The sequence below is a fragment of the Poecilia reticulata genome, chromosome 17, assembly GCF_904066995.2.
Source record: "Poecilia reticulata chromosome 17, P_reticulata-male-v2, whole genome shotgun sequence".
In the NCBI taxonomy this organism is placed as follows: domain Eukaryota; kingdom Metazoa; phylum Chordata; class Actinopteri; order Cyprinodontiformes; family Poeciliidae; genus Poecilia; species Poecilia reticulata.
Window position 1 is genome coordinate 6,322,286 of NC_088846.1, and position 22,721 is coordinate 6,345,006.

Consider the following 22,721-nt stretch of genomic DNA (forward strand, 5'->3'; position numbering starts at 1 on the left):
CCGCTGTTATCAACACTGCTCCATCTACATGGAAATCAAAGCTTTTGCAGAAGCGGAATATGATTAGCGAGGGGAAGAGCAGAAAAGTCTAACCTTTCACCTTGTGATCTTGTTACTCCTCCAACACAGTGAACTTAGTAGAGCTGATATAGAGCAGCAAAAAAAACCTGTGTTGTTGAGAAGATTGCAGACAGTTGAACGGACAAGGTGGCACGACAGAGACGTGCTCATGTGCAACTCATGACGTATTTCATCTGCAAGGCTTCTTTTTGTCTCTGGGCCTTGAAAACGAGGATTAACTCTCGCTTCACAGGGCCCAGCTGCCTGATTTCGCTGCCTGACACTGACCTCCTTTGTTTTTCTAATGACCAACATGTAGATGTTGGCGTGCATCTGCGCGTGAATGTGTGTGTGTTTACGGGAACACCGGGGAGGTCACAAAAAAGAGGAAGGGAGGGAGGGGATTAGAACCCACACAGCAGCATCAATCCCTGGTAAACAAAAGTACATGGCTCTGTACAGTGTGTGTGTGAGTGTGTGTGTAACTATACATGCCCCTGCCACTGCTGGTGACACCCAGACAAAAAGAGGAAGACTGAGTCCATCTGTGAAAGCAGCAGGATTAAGCTGCGCTCAAGCCAAGAGCTGCACGTCAATCAGCCCGCTAAATGTTGTTGGTGTGCTACTTCCACACTTATGCACCCAAACACACACACGCACACACACACGCACACACACACACACACGGCTTCCATTGGGCGGTCAGAACCCCAACACTGTTGTTTTTATTTGTAATCCGCTGAGTGACCGCTGCAATACGACGCCCACACAGCTTAGCAGGCAAACAAATGGACAAATAAAATGTAAAAAAAAAAAAAAAGCAGAGGAAAACTTTAGGGCCCAGACTTGCATGAGTAGCATTATTTTTTTCACTGCCATTTTAAGTGTGAGAATTTAAAGCTGCTCCCAAGTAAAATTCAAAATGTGGAATGCCATAGGGTTATCTTGCCTACAATAAAGTAACGTCTTTGAAGTTGTATCTTCTTCAAAGTTTACGTCATCGCATACAAAATACCCAAAGGATATTCATTATTTTGTCTCAGTTTCTGCAGAGAGATTTAGAACTATTCAGTCAGCATCAACCACAAAACTAGCAAAGGGACTAGTTCAAGTTAGGATGTGCTCTGTCTGCGTTGAACTTTGCCAGGGTTGCCCTTTGTCTTTGGCTCTCTTTGTGGAGTTTGTGGAGAGTGGTCCGTCTGGTTTGAGAAACTAACACCTCGTTAGGCATGGACCGGTGGGTTTCACAACTCTATCCCAAAGTGGCCCATACAACCAAGCTGTACCACACTATTCCTTGTGCCCTTTCAGTTGAACGTCCATAAGACAACGCTATAGTTAATACAGAGCTACTGGTGTCAAACATTCATGATGTTCGTGGTGGACTTCAGTTTGCCACAGAGTGTGAAGTGGCATGGATGGGAGTAAGTTTCTCAAAGTCTGAAGTCATGGTTCTTAACTGGACAAAGGTGGATTGCTTCCTCTGGGGTGGAGGGCCAATTCTACCAGTGAGTCTATAGTGGTAAAGAAAAAACTAAGGCAAAAAGCAAACTCTTAACCCTTGTGCGTGCAAGGACTAAGGCAAATGTGAAGGACTGTGGCAAATGATACAAATTTTACGGATGTGGGGTCGGTTGGACCCCATTTGTAAACACAAGGGTTAATTTCATACCTCCCCTACTACGTGCTCATGACTAATGGATCATGATTGAAAAGACGACATTAAAGGTACTGGCAGGTGAAATGACTTTCCTTTGTTGGTGATTAGAGATAACATTATGGGGAACCTTGAAGTAGAGCTGCTACTCCACCACGCTGAAAGAAGCCAGCTGAGGAAATTCAAGCATCTCATCACGATGGGCACATCCCACTGGGAAAAATCCTGGAGGTAGATCGAAAACTTCAGTATATCCTGAGCTTTTTATAATATATGTGTCCCTATTTGCACCATTCTGGATCAGAATATTTAACTGAGTAGGTTATTTAGAGTTTAAATCTGAACTTTTCAAAATGTTCAGATTTGCGAAGTTCATAGTCAATAGTTGACCTGTTGACAGATTCTTACGTTGACCATTGATTTCTGAAGCGCCTTCAGACCGGACCGTCTCACTGTATCTGATTAATGCTCAAACTCCAGTCCTTAGGGGTGTCTCTCACAATCTTTGACGTGTCTCGAGTCCAACACTCCCAAATCAAAGGACTAAATTCCCTTCTCATGCACTCAGGATCCACTGAGTCCTGCTAGTGACCTAATTATGTGCTTCAGATGTGTTGACAGACACACATTCAAAAGTTGCAGGAACCCTTATTTTAAATTTTTGATAGTGTTGCAACACTTCTTCCAATTTAAAATGGATGAACAATGCTCTATTGTTTTATAACTTAATGCTACATTAAACTTTATTCCATAGTCTGTATGATAGTTGTTCACTAATGTTCTCGCAACAATGGATGGATGAACAGGTGAGTTGCATTTATAGATCAGGTGACATCTGCAGGGTAATAATTGCAAAGGATTTATCTAGGACCATTAGAGGAAAAGAGGCAAAATACCAATGAGAAAATACCAACACTTTCCAGATTTCTATTTGTATAGAGACGTTGAAAACAATACTTTCAGTTCTCTCCGCTTTTCACAACTGTGGCCTACTTTTCGTCAGCCTATAAAATCAAAGTAAAACATGCCAAGGTGTGTGTTTGGAGCGCAGCCGTAACGCTGGGACAACATTGCTTGCATTAAAGACCTAAAAGTCTGCGTAAAGATACGAATCGCTGCATGAGATATCTGTATAGGAATGCTCCCAGCTGTGAGCGTGTGCTCCCAAGGCGGCAGTTCCTCCTCATCCCACCACAGCAGTTCTCCGTCTCTTCTAGAAGCTGACCGTCTCGCTGTCAGGACCCCCTGCTGTTCCCCCATAATGCACCGGCAGCTCTGTCCGGCACCCCGCAGAGGCCAGTCTGCAGCCAGCGGTGTGCGCTTGTCTCAGATATTTCTACGCTGTAGTGTCAGAGGGCCCGACCTGGATGTAGAAGACCCCCGTTCATTGAGCGGACCGTCAAGGTAGGTGATCATTAAGGTCCCCCCACAACCCCACCATGTGTGCAGTGTAGCAGTGATTGAACCTGGCATGCTCCCCTCTGCACCTTTAACCCTGGTAAAGGGAGGGATGGAATTGAAATCAATACAGCGTATGATGAGGTGACTGGACTGGGACAGGGGTGAGAGGGGGGAGGTAGGAGGAGGAGATGTAGTGGTGGGGGTCTCCTACGTGATGGATGGCTGGTTAAAGGAGGGATGATCAATGACCCTGATGGATTGCTTTTTGGGAGGGTCTTCAGAAATGAGATGGATCTCTGCTCCTTAAAAACAGATTGTCCTCTGAAGGACAGCGTCTCTGAAGTTTGCGGAACAGCCTGTGAAACTGGAATATTATTCACTTTACTTCTTTGTTGTGCTGATAAGTGGCAACCGGTCCCTCCTCCTCTCCAGAATCCTTTTATTTTTCTGAAATCTTTAATCCCCTACGCCCCCATCCCCCATCCAACGAATGCCCCCCCCCCCCCATCCCTTTCTCTCTCTGTATATTATTCTCTGTGCATTTTAATTTTTTCCCGTCACCGGGGGCCCAGTTCTCCCCGCCTACTCTCCTTTTTTTTTTCTTTTTTTTTTTAGCCTGAAAGTGGAAAAGCGGAGCCAAGAAATAGTTAATCTCTCGGGCTGCAGCTATGATTGGCCGCTGTATGCTGCGCTTCTGCCTCCTTGAATGAGAAACAGGGGTAACCAGGCAACTTCAGAGCTGGAGAGAAGAAGAAGAAGCAGAAGAAGCAGAAGAAGCAGAAGAAGAAGGCAAGGGGGGAAAAAGCAGGACAAGATAGAGGATTTCAGAGAGACGGGGAGAAATTCTGAGCATGTATAGAGAGAAAGTCATTGTGATTTCACCTTGTGCGTCCTGTAAAACGGAACTAAGACATGGATTTTCTTAGGCTCGATCTCTCCCTCTATTTCCCCCCCACACTCTCTGACTCTCTTTCTCGCTCTCTCTCTCTCTCTCTCTTCCTCCTTCACCGTGGGGGGAGAAAATAGAGCGCACAAATGAAGTGTGTGTGTGTGGTGGGGGGACACAGATGTGGATTAAAACGCATACATGGGACTCTTCAGTGAGGAGCATCCGCTGAGAGAGAGAGAGAGAGGGGGGGGAGAAAAAAAGGTAAGTGGCGCCTTCGTTTGTGACTTTCTCCGTCGCCGGCGAGTCTGAAAAGCTGTGGAGAGCTGGGTGAGGATGCTGAGCCGACACGTCGGGATGTATGCGCTGCTGGATGCCGCTGAGCGGGGCTCCTGCTGTTGCTGCTGGTGGTGGTGCGGGGGGAGAGAGGGGCTGCGGACCGGTCCGCTGTGGCTGACTGAGACGCATGCGGAGGAGAAATGAGACATTTGCGCTCAGAGATGCAGGTGGAAGCCCGATGCGTGATTGCGCTGGGGCTGTATGTGGAGTCCTGTGAAGCGCCTGTCAAACAACCTGCTGTCCCGTATTGGACTGCGCAAACATCAGGGGCTGACATTTTTTCCCCCTGTTGGTATGATTGACGTACATGAGCCGAACAGCGCGCGCGGCCCTGTTGCTTCATTGCTCCAGGCGACAAGATTTCTTCTAATCAGACAAGTATAAGAAAAAAAAAGGGTTAGCCCCCTCCATCTCCTCCATACACACACACCTACACACCCCTCTGCTCCACAAATATTCAAATGAGGAGATATTCTGCTGCAACAGCAGGAAGTCATCTTCAAAGGCACTGCATGTTCACGCGCTCTGACGCTATAGGTGAACGGCTGAACGATGACGCAGAACCTTGGGAGATGCATTGATTTCAGTGCAGAAGAGGGTTGAGGACGGCGGGGGGCGCGGAAGGGGGGCGCTGTGAGGACCTGTGGACGGGGAGCGCGTCTGTTCACCGACGCAGAAAGGCAGGAATTGCGCATCTGTTAAAGCCGGTGGTGCACGAGTCTCTCTCCGACTCCCGCGAGCGCTTCTGAAAAGTTTCGGACGGAGTGTGGAGGTAAAGATTCATCCTGTACAGCTGACAACCCACCAAGGAGGGCCCAGGGGTGGGCAGTGGCCACCCCGTTAAATTTGTTGCCCCCTTTAGGCAGACAGATTTATACGCTCAATATTTGTGTTCGTGAATTAAAGAGAGAGAGAGAGAGAGAGAGAGAGAGAATGGGCAAGAGTTGATGGGTTACAACTACAAATTTTTAAAAAATTCTAATGAGCAGTTTTGTATTTAATTAATTAATATATGTGATACATTATGCAAAGTTTTTTAATCTACACATTTACATTTGACAACTGAATCAATTAATAGACATATGTTGTAGTTAGTAGTAGACATACCTACTGTGGCTTTGGGAATCTGGATGCTGTGTGTTAGCTATAGCTAGCTTGTTGTACCCAACGGCGGGATTAGAAGGATGTGGGCGATGGGGCTAATGCTAGTTTTCATTCTCTTCCCCAAAAAATTTTCTTAGCTCATGCAAATTGCACACCAATGGATAGAAATGTATAAATGGTTGCATGAATGTTAGCCTGGTAAAAACCAGCCACTTGTTCAGCGCTATTTACTCCGTACAGAGGAGCTGGGCTTCGGCAATGGAGAAACAAACAAAATGATCTGATTTTACCCAATCACTAATGTCTGTCCGTGACACACAGGAAATTAGCTTGCTGAACCAAACAACTGTGTTTGCCAGCAATAAAATGTTTTGATTGTCATAATAATTGTATAATTTGGAATATTTAATATTCTCCAATATTTTTGCAACACAATATGCACATTGTCACCTTCCTAAAATAATGGCCTAAGTAAAAAAAAAAAAAAAAAAAGATCGCTCACTTTTGTATTGCCAAAATATTAGGGCAGCAGAGATTGTTGTTTTCTGGCCGATCATCAATCTTTGAAAATACCTGACCCGTTGATTCCGATTTTGGCCGATACCAATTTATTTTGTCTGAAATGTTGCTCAATAAAGTAAGAAAGTTGCTGAATTGGCATCAGTGGGGTCATATCTGTAAATGTGCAGGTTATGACCTGGTGGGCCGGTCTGTCAGTCAGACCTCTCTGAAGGGAGCGCAGAAAAGGGCAGCGGTTGATTTTTAAACCTTTGCTGAGGTAGATAAAATCGGTGGATGAGATCGGGTTCCCCTGTAAAAATCGGTCAATCACCGATCTCTCAAATTTAAGGAAATTGGCACTGATAAATCAGTGCATCCCTAGAAAATATAGTTTTGGCTAAAAATGACTTAGGCCATTATTTTAGGAAGGTAATCATATAGACTTGGCATTTCTGAGAGTTTCTTCCTTTTTAGATGAATTTCACCATAATACATTTTTTTATTATTATTTTTATCAGGCCTTAAGTAAACTTTGGGATCTCATTGGATCTCCACCCTCTCAAGATTAAACATTCACCAATCAGTCAGTTGGAGATCAGATTTGGCCAGTCTTTTCTTGATCTCCTCTGTTTGCAGATTAGCAAGTCAAATATAAAAAAAAAAGTCCTAAAACTAAGAATTTCCACCATTTTGGCCTAGAAACTTGTCAACCAACAGCATGTACTTTAATGAACTTGGTTTACTACAAATATGATAAAAGTTAGGGACAGATGGTTTGATGCAAGGATGTTGATGACCATACTTCTCTTTTATATAAAAAAACAGAACAGAAACTAGTTACAAAAAAACTATCGAAATGACTCTACTTACAGATTGAATGTTTTAGCATCTATCTTCTCTGTTTCTTCTCATTTGTAACTTTGTCTGGAAATCCCAACCAGCATGCGATCAAGAGCCAACATTACCAGTTCAACTGCAAAGTTCATTACCGAGCCATATGTCTCCCATGATGCCCGTATTTTATGCTCGAGTGCCTGCGTAACAGCAGGCCCACATAAGATAGTCTGGGCCGCGTCAGTGTAGTAACAGTATAGTGAAAGTGCTAAGCGTAGTAACAGCTTGCAGCCTTGGAGCCAGGATGTGGTCCAGTAATGCTGCTGTGTAATGTATGCAGGATTCGTTGAAATGAAGTCATGCTGAAACGATGTTGTAGATTAGTTGGAAGGGAGCAAAGGTTGGCATGCCAAAGTTCGCGGCCGCTTTAGCCGGTCAGCCGAACTCCCCACCCCCATCTCATATAATCTCATTACTTAGGGTGTTTTGCAATGGATCCTAATCTGCGCTCGCCGGCTCAGTTCTAAGATGTATGGATACACACACTCACACTCCAATCTACACACATCGCGCAATTTTCAGTTGTCATCCCAAGACAGTTCTTCACAGGCCAGTGTGAGAGGCAGGGCTTAAGATGGAGCTCAACAAAACACTAGAGAGCATTAACTTCTCCAGTAAGAGCTTTTGGTTGGGCCTCCCTCTGGAATCAAGACACTTAATTTAGCTCATGGCAGCAAATGCAACTCAGGGGAAATATATCTTATCCAATTAGGATTGTCTTTTTTTTTTCCGCCCCGTTTGCAGTTGCTGTGAATTACTAAAAGTGGTTTTTCCCTTTTTTTTCATATCTGAGCATATTCTGTAACGATATTTTCAATTCGACATGACATTGTCTCTTGACTTTGAAATAGCTGGAGGCCTGGTCTTCTATCACCGTATGCTTTTTTCTTTCTCTCTCTCTCACATCAGACAAGTTTATATCTGCACAAACTCCCTCAAGTTTACTCAAGATTGGCTGGGATGGAAATGGATTTTGTGGGAGTTGCCTAAATACTACATACCTTTGATTTTATGTGTAAGACCATAACGATATGAAGTTGTTTTTACTAAATATGTCACTTTGCAGTGCATTATTGCAACGAAAATGTTTGCAATGTCAATTGCAGAAGACTGGTTGGATGCAGTATTTGGTGAGCTACTATATTTGGAAAAAAAAAGCTCTGCATGGAGTAATACTTAGCCTACTGAATGGATTTTCTTTCCAGTCCTGGGATCACATAAAATGATTAAACTCATGGAAAGTGGCAGGAAGTTCCTGGTGATGGAAAAGCAAAAGAAAAATAGAGGTAATTTTGGTAAATAGATGCATGTCCATTACAAGTGTGCAGCTATTTGTTGAAAAAAAAATTAAAATTTCGTGGTCGAGGTGTTTCCATTAAATAAGAAACGTGATTAAAATCACACGTGAATACATTTCTTCACGTGATAAGTTGCATCATCACCTTCCTACCACTTCCTGTCATCTTCTTGGTCTTTTCTGGCAGTAGTAACATCCGGTTGTTGATCATGTGACTCGTGTCGTGTGAAAAAAGTGTTTCGATTGCAGTTTTGTGAAATACATTTTTCAATGTGCAATTTACAATACAATTTCAATAGTGCCGTAAATACACCTCATCCTCGCGCCTAAAAACCTTTCAGAATTTTTAGGGTTGTTTTTTTTCCATTAAGCAAATATTTGTATTTGTATACAAATTTATATTGTATTGTATTTCCACCTTGGTCAGTGGAAATTTCCTTCCATGTCATTTAAAAAGGTTTTTTTACAGCATCTGAAAGCATAGCGTAATCTGACCTTTGGGTAAATTTAAAGGAAATCAGATCCTGGAAAGACTGACAACTGCCTTAAATGTTCCCAGAGGTGAATAATCTTTGTCACAGCTGAATGATTGGCTGTTGATTATTTTTAAGTGTGACCTTTTGACCTTTCGCCAATTTATTTTCAGCAGAAAACCTTCCTACTCTAAGGTCGTTGGTGTTTTCTCCACCTTGTCGTGGTGTTTAACAGGCACCTGTACTCTGTGGAGCCACAAACTATCCCAAGAGCTGGTTGTTATGGAGGTTGTCACGCCTACTGATTATCACATTATTCTGAGCTTTGGTAATCACCACCTGGCTCCTGCAGCGGGAAAGTTGCACTCCGTTTACAATTTTTGGCATGTGTCACTTGAGATTAGGTTCAATTTTGAAAATGTGCTTTTTGCTTTGGAAAAGACTAGAAAGTATTCATAAAACTCTCATGTACACATGCTTAGATTCAAATGGTTAGCTTATTTTTGCCAGGACTGTGCAAGCAGTTTTAATGGACGGGCAACATCATTTGTCATCCATTGTCTGAAGGGTCATGGCGGGTCTCCAGTGGTCATTGGGCAAGAGGCGGGGTACAACCTGGACAGGTCACCAGTACATACCTAATGAGTTCTTGGTTATTATTTTGCCAGTTGTTAGTAATATGTGACCCTTGGTGGATGAAGGTCAGAGGCTGCAATGGGGAATTGCTCAGGTAGAGATACATAAAGGGGGTGAATGACCTTTATGGGGTCATGACGACTAAATGAGATGGTCTCTACAAGATGAGATGTTGGAATTATATAAGGGGCATTCAATTTTCACTTTGCTTCTGTTTTAGACCCTGTTTATGTTTGAAAGTAACCTGTGGTCGGCCTTGCGCTGATTGAAGCAGCAACCTGATTGAAAGTGAACTTTTCCCACTCAAGATGTTGTGTTCTGCGCTGATTGGAGTCATAGCTATAAATACCTGCAGCCACCTACCAAACGCCAGAAGTTAGCAGGAGTTGATGTATTCTTACCTTAGTGAAAACTATTTAAGCATGAAATTTATACCTCATTTCATGCCTAAATAAAAAGATCTTCTGGATTTTCTAATGATTCTTACACATTTTCATGAGTAGACAATAAATCCCCGACTTAAATGTCAAACTTAATATTGGACCTCCTAATTTTAGCTCATTCAAACAACAGAAACTTAAATGCTCATATCTATTGGATACAACGCTTTTGGGTATTAGCCCAATGGCATCTGCTAATAGTCAAAAATTACAATAATTAAGGCTGCCAGCTCTAGCATTAGCTATGATTTCATCAGCCTGTTCTACATTTAGCAAGCAAAAAAGCAAGTCTCTTGTGGATATTTAGCATTCAAATAGTGCTATGTTACAAAAATAAGAACATTTTGCTTAGCTTTTTTCTTAAATAGCTAAAGTTAGCTAAAAAAAAACACCCACGCTCCTACTGTGTTAGCTGTTAGCCATCCAATATTGAGAATTTCTCTGCGTTTCTTCAATCTCACTGCAAAATTTAATTTTACTAATAAAGACAAGAAAATATGATCGGGTTCACAAAAAGAACGTTGTTAAAGAACACATAAGAATCAAATTGATATGAAAACTGTAGGTAAATGAGGCAAGAATCATTCAGTCAAGGTTTGAGTGAAATATCTGTAGCCGTTTCTCAAACTAACGTGGTTATAATTTGAAAATGCTCCTTAAACCTTCTGTTTTAAATATAAATGTTTAATAAATCAATAATCCCAGACCTATAAACAATCACTAAAATAGCCTTTAAGTTTGTGTAGTGCTGTGACAAATTTTGTAATGCTAGTGGCTGTCAAATTACCAGTGCTGGCATATCATTCACATCTTGTCATTTTTATCATTTCGTCTGGGTTCATCTGCCAGATAAATGATTTCATAAACTAGCTTTGCCAACTGTTAAATTTCAAAATAAGAGTCTCAAACATACATACAGCATGTCTACCGTAAAACACTCACCTTCATATTCATAGAATTACAGTTTAGACTAACACAGGTGACAGAGTACCTCATGACTTTTTCCATGTACCCTTTTTAAACTGCATTCGACTCAAACTAACAAGCAGGAATGCAAGGTATCAAACTTAATATTGGAACATGGTTAAATAAACAGTTCTTTTTCCAAAACAAAAACATCCCATTAGAAACATAATTTCAGAATAAAATTGGAGAAAGGTTGACTATTTACTTCTCCCACAGAATACAGGATATTACCCAGACTGTCTTCCCCGTGTTCATAATGAGGCTGTAAATTGCAACTCCATTTGTGTTTTGTGTCGTATTAAATACAAATTTACACAATGCCTCTCCGGTATCCAATCACGCAACTAATATGAGGTTTGCAGTCCTTCACCTTTATCGCAGTTATTCTGCACTACCCATTGAAATAACAATAATGGAGTTGATATCGCCTGAATAATCAAAGAAATTTGCCAGTAATTGCTTATAATCAGTGTCTTTTTTTTTCTTGTCACATTTTAGTTGGATGTAATCAGGTCAACATAAAAATATCTTTAAAATATGCAAACGGCTCGGTGAGCTCGACTGTTTTTGCACCTCTGCGTTACTTATTTCAGTGACCCCGTTGAGTCGATGAATGCGCCTCGACCCCGACACCATACGTTGTGTTATTGGAGTCAAATGGGGCAATGAATTGCCAGCCCATTGCACAATTGCCTCCACTGTGTAGTGAGCCCTGTGCGGTGGTGTGTAACATCTGGAGAGGGAGCGAAGTGTTCGGCATGAAGCCAGGGGTGTCCGCCCCGTCCTCGTCCTAGTCAACCACTGCCCCTCGCCCCCGTTCCCCATCGCCTCACTTCCAGCGAAGCGGGCATCTTCAATGCATCAATGACACCAGCCATCACAAGGGGCATGTAGCACGCCAAACCAATGATTCATTAGGACTCAATTAGCTGGCAGGCACGGGGCGACCCGCCATATGCCTGAAGGTTCGACAACTGTCTGCACCCCCTCCACCCTCCCCTCCACGTTCAGCTGCGCCCTCAACCGTCTTTGGCGCCACTGTTGACGCAAGACGGTCGTAGTCGTCTACGCGAACGTCTCTTGAAACAGTTTGGCGGTTGAGATTTCAGCGCTTTCCCGTGCCCGACCGTGCGGTTTTTGAGCTGGAAATGAGTCACAATGACCTTCAGCTCAACTCGTGGTGCGCCAGTTGGCACCGAATGAAATACTCATTCATCTAGTGAAGTAAGAGACTGTGGAGCTGCAGATACTGTAAATCTTAAGAAGTAAAGAAAGGCTCCGCTCTGTATTGACTTTGCTTCCTTTGCCAAGAGGCGCCTTGGGCTGCCGACAAGATCTATCCGCCCTCAAATCTAATTTCTCCTCTTATCTGTGCCAAGGTAAAGGATCCCCACCCCCAAACACACACACACACACACACACACACAAATCCTAATGTGAGCGCCCACCACCAAAAAAAAAAAGGGCCCCCACGTGCCTATATTAATGAAATTAGACCAGAGTGGAAAGCCGCCCTTAGGCTGACTGACACAATGAGCTCCAGCCCAGATATGTGATACAATATGAGATGATGTGGCATGTGCACACACGCAGTCATATTATTTCTGCCGACGGGTTTGAGCTCTCATGTCACAGGGTTACGTTGATGATTGACGCTTTCAGGGAAACGTTGCGTATATTTACGGACAGCGTTTTACATTACCTGTCTTGAAAGGTAAAAGCGGCGGGCTGTCCACCTCACCTCACCCACCCAGTTTGAAGAGTTTAACCTCTGAGCTCATTACGAAATGAAATCACAGCCATAAATATCACACAATACATAGGCAATGAGGTTTTATGGATTTAAAAATTTATGATTAATTAAACTAAACAGTTGAACTCTGCATTAGAGAGTAAATCAGAGCCATTGGAATATAATATGAAAACCTTTTATGCAGTATTTCCAGGTAACAGGCAGTGAAAATGGCATGTCTTGTATTTTTCGGGGGGTTTCATTAAGGAATAAAACACATCACCCCTTTTAGATTTACAGAGATACTTGAACTGGATCTGGATCGTGGCTGATTCAAATGAATGGAATCAAAGTCCTTGACTGAAATCAACTTGTGATACTTGTGTCCTCAGCTGTTTGTGATTTTACATCTCATGCGTTGCCAGCAAGCTGTAGCGCTGCCGACCTGCTTCCATGCACACAGCTTGTAAAACTGCAAGATAGTGGGACAAATCAGTTTCCCTGATCAATCTGAAAATGTTTCACCTTTTATAATGATTAGGAGAGTGAAAAGAGAAACTGTATTGGCTGCTGGAGTTTCCTAGACTTTCCATTCTCTGATATCCCGGCACAGCTTTTGTTTTACTGGAGAGCTGCATTAAAGTAGCTCAAACACTCATTCTTTAAAGGGTGTTATAATATGAATGCTACATTATGTTATAATTCTCTTCCCTCAATAGAAACATGCTTGAATTCTTACTTTGACTCTTGTATGTTTGAGGAATGGCCACCATTCATGGCTGCCTAAACGCTTGTGCCGCTTATTCCCTAATATTCTCATACCTGAAGCTCCTCCCACAGAGAAACCCACACAGCTCCTCCAGACTAGTGGCAGCAGCAAATAGCAAACACCTGGTAAACCTGTGTTCATTTTTCTACTTCTACCATTAGGTAAGAAAAAAAAAATTGAATTGGCACAATGTTTTTTATAACCTGACCCTGAAACATTAAAACGTATTTAATTTATTTGATAAAAAGAACATGATTAACTTTTTTTTGTTTGATTTTGAGAGATAAATTAAACTACAATCTAACATTGGACTATGGCAAAGCAAAAAAAAAATAAAAAATTCCTGCTCAACCCAGCTTGATTTCAGGTTAGAGTTGGAGGCATGGTTTCCTCCAAACTGAAGTGGAAATTTGTGCTTTCCTTCAAAAATGTAGATGAGTTTGTTTTGTATAAGCTGTTTTTAAACTTGCATCTAAAAGAGTGACAGGTTTGTGTTTGTCCTTTATGAAGCTCAGTTTGACTTTAGACACTCAAATAAGTGCACAGAGAAGCATATTTGCTGTCAATCAGTGTTATTTTTTGCTAAAATAACTCACATAAATCAGCATAATTGCTAATTTGCCTTCCACCGTTTTTGTTTTCCCACGCAGCATTGAGCGCTCCCCCCTTCTAGAACTTTCGGGGTAAAACGTATTTGTTCGAGGCCGAGGCTTTCAAAACGACGACTTCTGTGTGCCGCGAAACATCTTCTCACGTCTTCTCAAATTAAAGCAGAACCTCTCCGAGCTGCCAGCAGCCGGCGAGCCCCGTCACGAGAAAAGAAAATCAACTTAAGCCGAGAGTCGCTCTGCCCCAGTTGTAGACATGTGCGCCGACCCGACTGCGCTCCTCCAGCGTTTTCACCGCATTACCCAGAAACGCTCCGTTCGCGTGACCCAATTTGCAGCCTCTCCTCCTCATTCATCTGCTATCACAGATGCGCGGCAGGAGACTCGGCGAGCGGCGGAGTATTCATCACCTCTGAGCGGCGAGGTCCTTCGCTTCCATCCTGTCGGCCTGCTCCGCGAGCCGAACCTCCGCGGACGGGAAGGGCGGGAGGGAGCTCCATCTGCGGCTCGGGGTGAGAGAGGCAGGGATGCGTTCGAGGACCCATTTGTGGTTATGTTTTATGAAATATGTAATCAAATATGAGCTTGGCAGCATTTTTCTTCCGCTGACAGTCAATTTAAATATTGTATCTGCCACATCTGCCTGCTGCAGAGCTTCTTCAGTACCCTCGAGGTAATTGAGATGTTCAGTTCAGCTTGTGGAGCTATCGCCGTCCTTTTTTAACAGAAGCAATATGTTTCCACTCTCTTTTATGCATTTTTATAATCATGATTATTAGATTATAACAAACATCCATTGGTAAAAGAGTTATTCAAAACAATAGTAGTGACTTTATTTATAAAGCGCTTACAGAAAAAGCGCCGAACAGTTACAAAAAGATAAAAGACAAAATTAAACGGTGAAGATCAGAAAAGGTTAAAACACCAAGAAGGCAATAAAACAGAAAGTGTTTTTTTTTTCCTTCCCCTTTTTTAACAGAAGCAATATGTTTCCACTCACTTTTATGCATTTTTATAATCAAGATTATTAAATTATATCAAACATCCATTGAACGGCTTGTTATTATTCATCAATAACATGCCGTTCCAAAGGGAACCCATCTTAAGATTTAACCATGAAGGAAATGATTTGGTTTGGATTTATGTTTTGAATGTACCTCATTTTTATTAAAAAAAAATTTATAGCAAACTTTAACTTGGCTTTAATCACATCCACAGAACCGGGCTTCCTGATGTCCTGGTCCATTTATTTACTGATCCGTTTGCAGGAACGGCACCAGAATGTTTGCTTGGAAGCAGCGCATCAAGTTGAGACACGGCACATGCGCAGATCATAAATCGAATGGAAGGAAAAGTAGTCACTGGGCAAAGGGTGGATTATCTTGCTCTGATACCCCGGGGGCAAAGATTTCTCCCTCTCGCTCTGCCAAAGGATGGGGCCCTGGGGCCTTCTTTCACAAGCCAGCTTTGTTCATCAATAACACGCCGTTCCAAAGGGAGCCCATCTTAAGATTTAACCATGAAGGAAATGATTTGGTTCGGATTTATGTTTTGAATTTATCTAATTTTTATTTTTAAAAAACTAGCTAAACTAGTTTTTGATTTTTTTCAAATTCAACTAGATGTGATTCATTCTATCGGGATTTCATGTGATTGGAAACAGAGCATATAAAGTGTATTCTGCAAAGAGCTTGGAAGTTTGATGGAAAACAAACAGCTTCACGTTGACCCCCAGCACACCGGGGTCAGGTATGAAGAAGTTCAAAGAAGGCAAAAGTACTGGAATAACGTGAAGCTGTGAACGTCTCATGGGACACAGTTATGGTAAATGACTCGTACCTGTATAGCACTTTAAGTCCAGAGGACTCCAAAGCACTTCACACTACACTTCGTCATGAACACATTCACGCACTGATGGCGGCAAGCTACTGCGACCCATGACCCGGTGACGACAGGTCATAGGTCAGGCAAAGCAGGTGAAGTGTCTTGACCAAGGACACAACAGTGGAGACAGACGGAGCGGGATTCAAACCAGCAACCCACCGATTAGGGGATGAATTCCCACCACCATCTCCTCAGTTCAGTTCATCAAGTCAAGCTAGGAGATGATAAATCAAAGCACCGGCCAACATGGTAACTCTGGAGGAACTGCAGAGATCCTACTTTGGTGGCAGTGGTGGTAGGAGTTTGTGTTGTAACCGGTGGGTTGAGGTTTGAACCCCACTCTGTCCATCTCTGTCGTTGTGTCTTTGGGCAAGACAAGTCACTGCCTTGACGAGTAGTGGTGCGTGGCAGACTCACTTTTGTCAGATTGCCCCAGGGCAGCTGTGGCTACAGTCCAGTAGCATTCACACACCATTGGTGTGTGAATGGGTGAATGGCTGAATGCAGTGTGAAGCGCCTTGGGGTCTTCTGGATTAGATAAAAGGCTGGACAAGTACAAGACATTGACCATTTAGGTAGGCGAATGAGTCAGCAGGACAACCAACTGTTAGTCATACATCACATCTTCATGTAAGACTAGGATGAATTAAAGCTATTGCTAAAACAAAGCCATAAAAACTTCTATGCGCAGTTTGCAACACAGCAAACATGTGAAACAAAGAGCTCCGGAGTCTAAAATTTCACCTTTTGTCTCTTTTTGTAGGGGTTATGTCTGTTACATAAAGTTTCAATAACATATCCTGAAGTTTGCGGTTGCTCCCAATGTGGCTTAACAGGCCTAAAGCTCTTGTATCTGTTCCGGTTCGGGCCTTTGCTCGCTTTCTAATTACCCCGGTTTGTGTCTTCGCCGCGCGGCACCAGCAGGGAAGAGCCGCTGTATTTTTGATGCGGAGCCGCGACGAACAACAAGCATCTGGCACAGCGGCGGCAAGCGGTCAGCATGACGTCTTCTGACGAGACCCTTCAGATCACTTTTCATCAGAGCGTCGCAGTCGGAGGCTGCCCCCGATGCTTTGCTTTAATCAGCCGTCAAGTGTCATATTCAGAGGGCCTCACTCAGGGGGTGGGGGCTTTCATCCAGCCTCCATTCTGGGTTTATACAAAAACAAGTGAAAACAGAGGGAGCGGCGTCACGGCGAGGCGGCGCGAGCTGCGCCAGACCCTGACCTTGCGACGCCATTGTAATGAGAAGGAGGCGAGTGTATCACTTATCATTAGCGGCATGATTAGGTGCCAATGGGCTGTGCCTGCCGCGGTTTGAACCCTCCGCTCCGCGACAATCCCAGGAGTGCGATAACATATGAGATGACAACAGTTTCACACCCAGATTCACACCTCCCGCGGTTCCATACGTCGCAGCAGCCTAATCACTCATGTGAGATTAATGAGAGAAGTTGAGGTGTGGTGGGACGCTCACTAATTACAAGCTCACACACTGGATTGTCACCAGGGGAGCAGACGGTTAGCGTGTGCTTTGTGTGTGTGTGTGTGTACCTCTAAGCGTGTTTTAAAGTCAGTTTTTGTTTTAAAAAAACAAAACAACAACAACAAAAAAAAAAAACCTGATGGTTTCCAGCAGAAGAAAATGAGCAACATCAAAGCTTCTCTCAGGAGAAAATGTGCGAGGAAGAAAAAAAAGGCACTTTGTGGGAATAATGGCGCGGCGAAAACAAAATCAAATCAACTCAAAATGCCGCTGAACGGAAAGGTAACAAAAGCGCCGGTGTAAATTATTTCATTTCTTCCTGTGCGCTGAGCCGCCTGCGAAAAGAACAAAAAAGAAAACAATGCAGTCATGAAAACACATAAGCAGCTCCGCAGAAAAATGTGTTCGACAAGTTTTTCTTTGAGCAATGTTGCTCACTTTTTTTTTTTTGTCAGGCGTTCTGTTTGGACACCTTAAATAAATCAGGATTTCTATCGCAGAAAAGAAAATAAACAAGGGAAGGTTTTCCAAATCCAAATCCTAGCAACTTATTCTTTTAGTAGAAAAATATAAAGTTGTTTTATTGCCTTCAGACCCCAATTATGGAAAAACTGCTTTCGACCCGATGCCAAGTAAATATCCGGCCTATATCGCTGATACGATGCTTTTTATTGAAGTTTGAGACATTCAGACTTCTGACCTTAAGGTAATTTGTGCTTTTTCTTCTGTTCAAACCTCAAAGTTTCTAGGTTTGCACAAAATACTTAAGACATATTAACATAATTTGTGTGCATTTTTTCAAAATAAAGTGCAAAATATTATTTGAGTGCAAATCAAAAAATGTTTTCTTAAGGAAGTCGACAAACTACGACGCAAAAAAAACAACAACAAAAACCAACTGTTACGACTGACGGCGTAAAGTTAATTATAAATAATGAGTGTGCAGGTGCCCGGCTGCTTTCCGGAGGTGACAGACATAAAAGCTGTTGAAGCAGACTTCCTGTGTTCTATCCTCGACTCATCTCCGCCGCCACACCCCTTTTCTTTGTTCACCTGTGTTAGAGTTCTGGAATGTAGGAGTGAGCTGCCGTTTATGTTTCCTCAGTTTTCTCATGTTTTTCTTAGTTAGGAAGGTAAGTGTTTGTCCTTTGGTTTATTTACTTTTGATTAGGTAAGTTTCTGTTACTAATTAGGTAGTTTCCTTTTGTTTTTTGTTTTCGGCGATAGCTCACTCTGAAGCCAAATACTCCATTTGTAACATCTTTATCAAAAATACATCTTTTTAAAATAAATAATAATTATCAACTGTTCAACTTTGTGTGTCAGTTGTTGAGATCAGAGGAGGATGGATCCTTCATGTTGTGACCTGGCCACCCCTAAACTGGTCGTAACATAAATTGGGGGCTTGTCCGGGATTTAGATCCACTCTTATCTACAACAGAAAAGCAAGAAATCAATGACGGATCATTCTGCTGCGCTTTGATCAATATCTCCTTAGTAATATTTAAACTCAGAGTTATGTCTGCAGGAATAAGTTCAGAAACGTCACATTTTGACACTTTTACAGAGGCATTCGCATCAAAACCATTTTCATCAAGTGTAGCCATAAATGACCCAGACAAATCTATGATTTCCCCCATTTTACGAGCTTGCGCGCGTGTAATTGCGCATGCAGGAAACACATCCAAAGTAGCAGCTGATTCAGTAACAAGAGTAACACAACAAAAATGTTAAGAGAGTCGATATGAAATTAAAGTATTGATCTTACCACACTAGTATTGATCCGATATCGACTTGGTATCGATATTATCGATCTTTCTGACCGATCCACCACCTCTAATGTCAAGTTGTTTGTTAAAGCTACAGCGTCTTGATAAAGTGCTTGGTCTGTAAACACAATTTGTTGCCATAAATTCACCAACTTCACGTAGTTCTGAACTTAGACTAGGCCATTCTAATTTTTTTCCCAATCTAAACCATTTCATTTTAACTCTGGCTGTATGTTTCAGGTCATTTGGAAGATATCAGGTGAATTTCCGGCCCAGTTGCGAGTCAACGGAGCAAACTTTTAAAAGGCCGTCTTTCAACACTGATTTTTAAAAATGTTTTCACATGAATAGCAAAACTAACTTTCCTTCTACTTCTCAATAATGCACTACTTAGTTGAAACATCACAAAGTGTAAGAAAATTTATGGAATAATAGGCATGTATTCGTCTACCTGTTCAGCTAAATGTCTAGCATATGCTCTTTGTGTTGAACAGAGTCTTTCATTAAGCTTCATCCTTTAGTTCAGGTGTGTTGAAATGCGTTTGGCTCCTGATTGGACGGTAAACACCACCGTCGTCAATGCAAAATGCGAACGAGACGCAGCTGTTGCCACAGATAGATCTCTCCAAACATCTCTTGTTCCAGACAAAGGCTGCAGCAGGAATACAAACCTGCGTTGTGATTCTACAGTAATGAAAAGTGCTAAACTAATCGGGGTTGGTTAGAGCAGATTATGGTGTTTTCATTAAAACAAGCCGACTGGGCAAAACCTTTTGGGCAGCTGCAGAAGGTTTTGGTGTTTATGCTTTATGGAGAGACTTTAGCCTCTCGCAATCAGAAGAAGAAGGATGTGGCCGTCACAGAAACCGATTTGAGTAAACGGCTCCCGTTGACCGACCGTCTGGATGTTCGTACTGCAGGCCAAACGTTTTCAAAGTTTGATTAAATTCATACAAAAAAGATGACAGTTTCATTGGTACAATTTAAAAATGATTATTCTGTTAATGAGTCACGTGTCAAAGCACTTCTTTAAAAAAAAAAAATCCGATGCATGAACTTTTCTTGCTTTGAGATTTGCTTTCTTCAAAGTGACCTGTGGTAGCATGACATATGCAGGAATTCATTGGCATTTTTTTCCTTAGTTTATCCACTTTTGCATTTAAATTTTGCGGTTTCTAAATTGGGATGTGCCAATATGATCATTTTGAGCGATATCGATATTTGATAATAATATTGCTGTATCGGCCAAGTTCTTCTTCGACAAAATTATCACTGATGCTTTAGAAGCTTCCGTAGCTTATACCAAATCTTTTGAGTCTCTCCTCCATTCCCACATACTAGGCAGCTGATAAAACGGAAACCCAGCAAGGACGCATCTCATTTTAGACAAAGATGTGTTTTTATTTTTTGTGCCAAACGAAGAAGCTTCAAAACCCAGAGCACAGCACTCTATTGTAAGCACGCTCATTAAGTGAAACTGTCCTTCAGCTATGCGCGTTTGATGCGTTTCGGCGTCGCAGTGTGACGGAAAAGGTAGATAAACAAAAAGTTTCCGTGGCGGTGCTACCCCTCTGCTTCGTTACTGCAGCTTTGCAGACTTCAGGTAATGTTTTTGTGCTCACCAGTTTTGATCACGCTGACTTTTATCTCGACAACACACAAAGTCTTTGTAGTCACGTTCCCTGTCTGCAGCGTTCCTGAATCAAATTTGTGAGGGTTTTTTTCTTTTTTTTTGGGTGGCATAAAAAGTCAAAGCAACATTAAAAACAGCTGTTTGCTGTCGAGTTTGATGAAGGAAGCTGCTTGTGTGTCTTTATTTTGTCCATGACTCGCGTGCGATTAAAGAGGACACCTTTTGGCTATTTATTTAGTTGTGCGAGAACAGAGAGAGAAGGGAGAAAAAAGCCCTAATTGTCTCATTAATTACTCTTCGCATGAAATAATGACCGAGCCCTTGTGATCGCAGTTCTTTGTTGCTCAATAATGAAGGCAGAGGTGGAATGGCAGCAAAAGAAAACATGCTTCAACCTTTTTTTTAATCACAGCATTATGCTAGAAGAGAGGGAGAGAAAAAAAGGAAAAACAGGGCAGATAAGAACAAAAGGCAGGAGGAGTGAGAGAGAAAAAAATGGTAAAAACAAAAGAAAAAAAATGCAGCATTAGGACCGATTCGTTTAGTGCGAATCAAAAAGAGAGCAGCAGAGACGGAAAAAGATTTGGCCGTGAAGTGTTTGCCAGGCCTGCTGGAGCCCACCCAGTTCTCTCTCTCCCACCATCCCAGCGCGGTGAATAGGCTGTTTAACACACTGTTCAGACACCGAGACGCGGCACAACAACAAACCAAATCAGAAGCAAATTAAAGACTCCTCGGGGGGAAGCAGCAGCGTATCGCCAGAGGTGTTCTGGAAAGCCAGGCCACGCCAATTAAGTGTTGTAAGACGGGTCCAGGAGCCGGTTCTCCGGACCTCCAGCACACGATGGTTGTTATTAGATGAATAAAACGACAGATTGTACAGGGTGTCATTAAAAACGTCTTAAATTCTGGTAAAATTCTTCTAAAATTAAGGCATCAACATGTCAAATTCATAAAAAAAAATACATTTTGTCATGGCTTGGCTATTCAGTCTTACTTATATCTTACATATTGAGTCAACGTCTATTTTTATCTGTTTTTATCTCAAGACATTTCATTTGTTTAGCTAGCTAGGTTGTTTATATTCGTCATGGGATAAAAAAATTTATTTGTAAAATTTATTGCCACTGGCTCACGTGCATTTTATGGACAAAAGCTTACTTGTCTACTCGTGGGACTATTCTGTCACGCAGAAGTCTGAGTCATGTTCAGATGCCGTCTGTGATTTGAGTCAGTTGAGGCTACAAGTAACTAGCTGCAGATAAACTACTATCTAGAGTAGCAAGAGTAGACTGCTTACCCTAGATAGCAATATATCTAGCTAGGGTAGCAGTAGCTAGCAAGGTTTTATTAGCAACTAGTTAGTTGGTGTCAGATGTAAACAACTAGATAGCTAAAATGTGAAATCATTGTAAATTTTTTCTTTTTTTTTAGCTAGCAAACTTTTTTAGTAAATTTTTAATGGCTAAGGAAACTTAAAATTTATCACCAGTTGGCTGGAAAACGTTCGTCTTCCTCACTGGCTCACTCCTGTTGCTAACAGTGCTTTTTACTCGAAAAATCTGGGAAGCACAAAGCTGCTGACGAGACACAAACAAACAACTGAGATGTCAAAGTTTTCATGTGGTGACGCCAAAGCTCACCAGACAACGGTCGCTGCCGTTTCCACTAGCGCTGGTCTCAAAGCAGCATTTGGTGCGATACACACTCTGAAGTCAGGGGTCGAGTGGATTTTAAACACAGAGGTCAATCACTAGTCTTAGCAGGTCTTAAATTTTGTTCATGATGATCTTTAACCGTTTTAAATTTGAGTCGAAGCCCTTAGAAACGCTGCTGTAAGCCCGGTCCTGTTGTCACGCTGCTGTGCGCTCCTACCACAGGGAGCTGGTGACACTAGATTAGCCTGAATACGTCTGTTATAGTCTGTCTAATGCAAACTTCCAACACAAGTTGCATTATTTGTGTCTCCAGGCCTCTAAAGGGAACGTAGCTCTTCATATCTGTCATATAGCCGAGGAAAAAACCCTTATTTATCCCCGATTTTTGCTTCAGCGTGAATAGGTGCTGATTATCCTGCAGCTGATCTGGGTAAGCGCTGCCGCAGCAGCACTTCAGAGGGCAGTGAGGGGCTGCCATGTTAAAGACGATCCTAACCGGTTGCACAGCTCCCAGGCCTGTGCTGACAT

The 22,721-nt window shown here is 42.3% G+C and overlaps 1 protein-coding gene across 4 annotated transcripts in view; it reads left to right on the plus strand.

Annotated features, from left to right (window-relative positions):
* Nucleotides 1-3,756: 3,756 nt before the first annotated feature.
* The window catches only part of dab1b (DAB adaptor protein 1b), a 64,441-nt gene continuing 45,476 nt past the window's right edge, over nucleotides 3,757-22,721 (plus strand). For 3 of the 4 annotated variants that reach the window (XM_008433161.3, XM_017310093.2, XM_081597971.1), the window contains exon 1: nucleotides 3,757-4,268. The gene's annotated coding sequence lies outside the window, so the exon portion shown is untranslated. Of the gene's footprint in view, nucleotides 4,269-4,321; nucleotides 5,116-22,721 lie in introns of those variants that run through there. The other variant, XM_008433158.3, reaches the window with a different exon arrangement.